The following is a 6,179-nucleotide window of genomic DNA, read 5'->3' as shown; positions in this document are numbered from 1 at the left end:
ATGGTTGGCTTTGGTAATGAACAGATGGAACGCATCACATTGTACCTTATCTTGGTGGAAAGGGATGTGTTCATTTATGCCGCGTTCAAGACAACTGGGAACAAATGAAAAATGAGCTCCGACTGGAAAAAATAGTTTTAAACGGTCATCCAACTCAGAATTCTGAAGATCACTGACGTCATGATTTGACCTTGTTTTCCGAGTTCCCAGTTGTTTTCAACGCGGCATCAGATTCACTATGTGATAATGCTGGCGTCATCGGTCCTTTTAAATATTTTGAGGCGGATCCGTTGGCTGGAGGTTTCGGATTTGCGCAGCATCAGAATGAGATTTGAGCTGGGGTGCTAGAGTCTTCCCAAATGGAATTACAAATCCAATGGATAGGTTGAGACCATAAAGTCAACATTTTTTTGTCAAGAGGGTAAGTTGTTTATTTATATAACTAATTTACCTAACGTTACAGGGTTCAATTGATATGTGTTGCTCCCGGTCCCAGCTGCGGCTAGTCGTTTTAAGGAACGCTTCCTCTTCCAATCGACGCAGTAGCTATCTAACAATACTAGCTAATAGTTAGCAAATCAGTCAGAAGCTATGCTTTATTTGTTCTATTCATTGAGTTTAGCAGTATGAATGTCTTTGTCCTTTTTAACGATTGGAGGTTGAAGCCAGTGATGTGAAGAATTTACTGTCCAACGCTTGTAGCATTTAGGATCTTCAAGTGTTAGTTAACTAGCTGCTGGGCTAGGCGGCTAACTAGCCTGGCTCGCGCAGCTAGCTAAGTAGATGCCAAACAATAACTCACGTGACCCAGTTTCTGGTTTTCTATGAAAGCATTAGCTACAAAAATGTAAAGCACGATTTAGACGGGGTATTAAATACAGCTAGGAGGCTAGTCCTTCTCAGCTGGGCACTGGGCAGTGTTTTTCTTTTTTTTGGTTGTTTGATAGCTAACTAAGCGTTTTGACTGTAACGACGGAGTGTTGGCACTCCTTGAAAGCCAATATGTTCTGGTTTACTAGCTACAGTAGTTAGCCATAGTCAATATTAGTTTATTGGCATCGCCTATTCCTTCATGGCTATAGCCAACTGACTTTAGTTAAAAAGCAATATCGTTCGTGTATGTACGAAGTAGTTAGGCATGCCGTTTGGGAAGTGCTCCTAACCAGCATCATGACTAACCACCGTAGGATTCAAGTGGTGAGGAAAAGTGTGCATGATACTATTTAACGTTACTCTAGAGTCTGGGGTTACCCACGTTCGAGTCGTTGTGAGTGAAACGCGTGGGTTTGCCGGGGGGTTCCCGACGAGATAATGCCAGTTGAGTCACATGACTGAGGGTTACCTTTGCGGACTGTTTTGAACTACACGTGCCTCTTGACACTTTATACAAGTTGAAACGTAGCACCAATGTTTATCATTAACGCTCGAGAATTGACTTGTCGCGTTCAAAACAACTGGGCACTCGGAAATCTCCGACCTCGGTGTGTTCAAAAAACTTGGGGGGAAAAAAACAAAAAAATAGCTCCTACTGGGAAAAGTCGATTGAAAGTTAATCAAACTCTCAATTCCAAATCGGAAACCGCTGCAATACACCAGTTTCATAGACGTCGTCATTTGATGCCATCATTCCTCGTAGCTAGGTAAATTGATTTATTTGTCTGGTCATTTGTAACTGAAGAATAGAGTGCATTCTTCTCATTTCCATTTGTCATGTCCAAACAAACTAATTCACTTCCATGTGGATTCTTTCAGTGCACCAAACATTTCCAATACCAACCCATGTCCCCTAAAAGAGAAGCTGAAAAGGAGCATCATCAGGATTGTGTTTTATCCAGACAGGACCTCAAGTTCACTGCAAACATTACTTGTATTAGTCTAATACATGGTGACAATGTAACATTTAGTTCAGGCATTGTAGACCTGCCCATCTGTGTTCAACCTGACACTGAATGTCAAGAGCACTTCCAGACAGTAAGTACAAGGAAGTGCTGTATACCGGCAAGTCTTCAGTATTGATATGGAAGAGTCATTTAAAAGAATAAGCTATCCAGTTCTCTTCCTGTTCAGTTGCTTGTTTCTCTTGAATAAGTTCTTACTGCGCTAGACCTACAGTGCATTCGGAAAGTATTCAGACCCCTTGACTTTCTCTACATTTTGTTATGTTACAGCCTTATTCTAAAATGTATTAAATTGTCGTCACCCCCCCATTTACATAGGTATACAGACCCTTTACTCAGTACTTTGTTGAAGCAACCTTTCCAGTGATTACAGCCTCAAGTTTTCTGGGGTATGACACTACCAGCTTGGCACACTTGTATTTGGGGAGTTTCTCCCATTCAGTGCAGATCCTCTCAAGCTCTGTCAGGTTGGATGGGGAGCGTCGCTGCACAGCTATTTTCAGGTCTCTCCAGAGATGTTCGATCGGGTTCAAGTCCGGGCTCTGGCTGGACCACTCAAGGATATTCAGAGACTTGTCCCAAAGCCACTCTCGCGTTACAGTTGTTGTCCTGTTGGAAGGTAAACCTTCACCTCAATCTGAGGTGCTGTGGAGCAGGTTTTCCTCAAGGATCTCTCTGTACTTGGCATTCAAGCCAAATAGTTAAATCTTGGTTTCATCAGACCAAAGGACTCTCAGACCATGGGCTCATGGACTGAGAGTCCTTTAGGTGCCTTTGGCAAACTCCAAGCGGGCTGTCTTGTGCCTTTTTTTACTGAGGAGTGGCTTCCGTCTGGCCACTCTACCATAAAGGCCTGATTGGTGAAGTGCTGCAGAGATGGTTGTCCTTCTGGAAGGTTCTCCCATCTCCACAGAAGAACTCTGGAGCTCTGTCAAGAGGGACCATCGGGTTCTTGGTCACCCACCTGACCAAGGCCCTTCTTCCCAATTTGCTGTTTGGCCGGGCTGCCAGCTCTAGGAATAGTCTTGTTGGTTCCAAACTTCCATTTAAGAATGATGGAGGCCACTGTGTTGTTGGGGACCTTTTAATGCTGCAGACATTTTTTGGTACCCTTCCCCATATCTGTGCCTCGACACAATCCTGTCTCGGAGCTCTACGGACAATTCCTTCAACCTCATGGCTTGGTTTTTGCTCTGACTTGCACTGTCAACTGTGGGACTTTCTATAGGAAGGTGTGCCTTTCCAAGTCATGTCCAATCAATTGAATTTACCACAGGTGGACTCCAGTCAAGTTGTGGAAACATCTTAAGGATGATCAATGGAAACAGGATGTGCAAATTCTAGTCTCATAGCAAAGGGTCTGTTTAATTTTTTTATACATTTGCTAAAATTTCTAAACCTGTTTTCACTTTGTCATTGTGGTATATTGTCTGTAGATTGGTAAGGACAAACAATTTAATCCATTTCAGAATAAGGCTGTAACGTAACAATGTGGAGAAAGTCAAGGGGTCTGAATACTTTCGAATGCACTGTATATGGACAAGCTGCCTTCTGGAGATGTGTGTTGGAGGGTCTTTGTTGATTTGACGACACAACCACACATTCCAACTCTAAAAGAGCATGATAGATCATTCTGTTTATTCAATGTACGTATTCTAAAAGCTGGGGGATGTTCTTGGTGAAGTCATAATGTGTGAGAGATCGTGATTTGAACCAGTGCCAGATTACTCACTCCCCCGCTATAGCAGAGAAACTTTACCGTCTGTGCTGTGATGGAAAGACTGAAGTGTGCAACTGATCCTGCTGGTCACAGTTTCGGAGAGCGAGCGAGACGTCAATCAGTGTTATTCCGCCTGAGTAGCTCATTGTGCCACTACCTCATTAAATAATATATCGGGAGAGGGGAGAGGTAGGGCTTTGTGCGCTTGATATTCCACCCCACTGACACACTGACTGCCCTTCCTGTTGTTTTCACTGTCCAGTAGCCGCTTTATAGAAATGAAATCGGAAAACAAATTAAAGATAGAAATGCAGGCTGATATCTCCTGTCAGACCTGCTGGAAATGCCTTCACTTGTGGTGGTGACATTGTAGAGTATGTGTACAAGCTTTTGTATGTTATGGGGTCAGTGGAAGGGTCATTTATCTGCAAGTTTTTATATGCTATTTGTTTAAGGGGTGATAATTCTGTGTACAGCTCTAGATTTCTGATAACCGAGGGTCGGAGTTCAGGAGGGAAGGACAGCAAATGGGCTCCTGCTGCTACATCGCTGGTTGGTCAGTCCAATTAGGTCAGACGTCGTTAGTGTTTGGAGTGAGAGATTTTTCACGATTGATCTAATTGGTAACAGTGAAATGTAAACATTTTTAGGGAACATCCCGCATTTCACTCCAGCCTTTACCACCCAACCACAACAATGATAAAGGCCTTTCAGGCCGGCACACAGTGACTATTTGTGCACAACACATTAAGTGGCCACATTTAAATAAGCTTGAAGACCAGGCTGTACTGCCATGGTCTGTCCTGCAAATATCTCAAGCCCAGTTGGCAGTTGTCATATTTTCCTTAAAAGAGATGGAGATGCCAGCTCGAATACTCTCAATTATCAAGTGCACATTTGCCTCAAACCCTTGGTCTGGTAAATAACCTTCTCACTGCCTTAATTAACTTTGTCTAGTTCTCTCTCTCACACACACCAGACTTGATGCCATAAAGGGAACAGTTGTTGGCTCTGTTTGTGCCTGTGCTGTATGACTCGCTCTGTTGAGCAGCAGCTGTGTGGAGGAAGAGAGGTGGCAGACGCCCCCCCCCCCCCTACAGCCTCCAAAACCCCACACCTGGAAGCCATCGTCCCACCCCCGGTGGGCCTGGAGGAGCCGGCATGGGCTCCATTACGTCAGTCACCTGTGTTTTATTAATCGCGACTGTGCATCATCTGGGTTGTGTTTTACAGTTGGCTGAGTTTGCAATCATTACAACCACACAGAGCCTCGTCAAAGTGCTAATCTTTTTTTTTTTTTTTTCAATTGCTGAAAACATTTACTTCCTGAAATTCCACCTAAAGAATTTCTGATAGTGTCAACTGGCATATCGGTAATGACATCGGAACATCAAGCACATCCCACAAGAATGAGTCATGTTCTAGGTTACAGTTTGTAAAGTCGGTTAAACATTTATCTGAATAAATATTAGGTAGGCCTATCCCATGTCTCTTATCCATTTAAAACATTTTAAGAGCTTTCCTTGCTATAATAACATTTGTGGATACACACTGACCTCCAGTGATATCATATCAGTGCTTTGGGCACGTGTCACCGTTAATTGATACTCTAGGCCTTTATGCAAGGGAAAGTCAATCCTCATTGTGTGCTAATCTCAGATCAGCTTCTAAAACAACATTTGTGGGGTTGATTAATTAAGCTTGGCCTAGACTATACCTTTGACTCTAAAGCTGTGGTAATAGGAACAGGCTTAGCGTAATAGCACAATGTGTTTTTGGGGCCTGGAATGGGTGTCAGAAGCAGCAGATCAGAATATTGTATCGTGGTCTGTGTTTTAATGTGTAGGCTAAACACTGAGAGGGAAGTAGATTACTTGTGTGTTTTGTTCTCTCAAAGTTGAGGCTGGAATGGCAATGGTGTATTCTACAAACTGTTCAGCGTCGGTGCCCGATTCTCTGACACAGCAGGGACGGGACCTCTCCACAACATAATCAGATCTGGTGACTGTCAGAGGATGTCTTACAAAGTGAACTGTACCTGAGAGTGAGCATGTGGCCTTGCTCAATCTTAATAGGTCCACAACTCAATGAAACCTATGAGAGCTACAGCATATGCTCATTTTAATAGGTGTAGGAACCTGGGCCATATGCTGTTTGTATTGGTAAGCCTAGGTCTTCAGTGACTGCCTTTTAAAAAAATTTTTATAGAGAGCAATACACATGTAGTCAGGGCAACATGCTTTCAAGGAGGATTGTTCACCTGAAGAGCTAACTAAGCTACGCAACATGCATTCTAAAAGGGACTCGGGAGGTAGATGACTCCAAATGCCTTTTGAAAATGGGCTCCATTTTTATTCTTAAAAGTGAAACGTGCTTCAAGTCTACTTGATCAGACCTTAAATCCAACCGAAGATCTACTCCAGAGGTTTGGGTGATTGTGGAAGTGAGAGGTCCACTTTCAGTTGGTGATGTGAACATTTGCGAAACCTTAAAGGTCCTGATACAGCCCTGCATGTTTGCCTTTATCTTCTGTTTCACTGTTGCTCAAGCCTGTGGTATTC

At 43.3% G+C, this 6,179-nt stretch overlaps 1 protein-coding gene across 1 annotated transcript in view; it reads left to right on the top strand.

The window, feature by feature from the left end:
- Positions 1–282: 282 nt before the first annotated feature.
- LOC115173607 (phosphatidylinositol 4-kinase beta) overlaps positions 283–6,179 on the top strand; it is a 28,988-nt gene continuing 23,091 nt past the window's right edge. Inside the window, exon 1 of the mRNA XM_029731870.1 lies at positions 283–421. The gene's annotated coding sequence lies outside the window, so the exon portion shown is untranslated. The remainder of the gene's footprint in view (positions 422–6,179) is intronic.

This window comes from Salmo trutta, chromosome 34, assembly GCF_901001165.1.
Source record: "Salmo trutta chromosome 34, fSalTru1.1, whole genome shotgun sequence".
NCBI classification, from domain to species: domain Eukaryota; kingdom Metazoa; phylum Chordata; class Actinopteri; order Salmoniformes; family Salmonidae; genus Salmo; species Salmo trutta.
The sequence above is the reverse complement of the archived record's forward strand: the minus strand, read 5'-3'. Positions and strand labels throughout refer to the sequence as shown.